The 1,019-nt window shown below is 50.3% G+C and overlaps 1 long non-coding RNA gene across 1 annotated transcript; it reads right to left on the bottom strand.

The window, feature by feature from the left end:
• Positions 1 to 231: 231 nt before the first annotated feature.
• On the bottom strand, positions 232 to 1,017 carry LOC117939957. Its single transcript, XR_004655685.1, has 3 exons — positions 1,005 to 1,017; positions 633 to 763; positions 232 to 351 (listed from the first exon to the last, which is right to left on the bottom strand). It is a non-coding gene; the product is annotated as an uncharacterized LOC117939957 (long non-coding RNA).
• Positions 1,018 to 1,019: the final 2 nt, after the last annotated feature.

Here is a 1,019-nt window from a genome sequence, read left to right as displayed (position 1 = left end):
CTGTGTGTGTGTACCTGCCTCTGTGTGTGTGTGTGTTTTAGTGTGTGAGTACCTGTCTCTGTATGCGTGTGTGTGTGTACCTGCTTCTGTGTGTGTGTGTGTGTGTGTGTGTGTGTGTTTTAGAGTGTGTGTGTTTTAGTGTGTGTGCATGTGTACCTGAGTGTGTGTGTGTTTTAGTGTGTGAGCGTGTGTACCTGTGTATGTGTGTTTTAGTGTGGGAATGTGTGTGTACCTGTCTCTGGTTCTCAGCTGACCAGGTGAGTCCTCCATGGCGTCCACTCCTCCGTCAGAATCCAGCAGCTCGTAGTTTCCTGCTTCCAGCGCCGAGCGCCACAGCTGTCTGTCCATCACCTGACACACACACACACACAGAGAGAGAGAGAGAGAGAGAGAGAGAGAGAGACAGGTGAGTAAGAGACAGACAGACAGACAGAGTGTGTGTCTGTGTGAGTGTGTCTCAGTGTGTGTATGTGTGAGTGTGTGTGTCTGAGTATGTGTGTGTGTCTGTGTGAGTGTGTCTCAGTGTGTGTATGTGTGAGTGTGTGTGTCTGAGTATGTGTGTCTGAGTATGTGTGTCTGAATGTGTGTGTGCATCTGAGTATGTGTGTGTGTCTGAGTGAGTGTGTGTGTACCTTCAGAGTTCCCAGAGTTCCCTGGTGTATCCGGTCCTCGATGTCCAGCAGCAGGTCTCTCAGTCTGCCCTCCATCACGGTCTCAGCTGAAGCAGTGCATTGTGGGACAGATCGGGATGACTCCAGATCCCCTGGACAAAACAGGACACGCAAGTGTTTACCTGTGTTTGTGTTACCTTTGTGTGTGTGTGTAGACCTGTGTGTGTATACCTGTGTGTGTGTGTGTTTGTGTGTGCGTGTACCTGCGCGTGTGTGTGCGTACCTTTGTGTGTGTGTACCTGTTTGTACCTGTGTGTGTGTGTGTGTGTGTGTGTGTGTGTGTGTGTGTACCTGCGTGTGTGTACCTGCGTGTGTACCTGTGTGTGTGTGTACCTGTGTGTGTGTGTG

The sequence above is a fragment of the Etheostoma cragini genome, unplaced genomic scaffold (genome assembly GCF_013103735.1).
Source record: "Etheostoma cragini isolate CJK2018 unplaced genomic scaffold, CSU_Ecrag_1.0 ScbMSFa_1507, whole genome shotgun sequence".
NCBI lineage: Eukaryota > Metazoa > Chordata > Actinopteri > Perciformes > Percidae > Etheostoma > Etheostoma cragini.
This window is presented reverse-complemented; position numbering and strand designations above follow the sequence as displayed.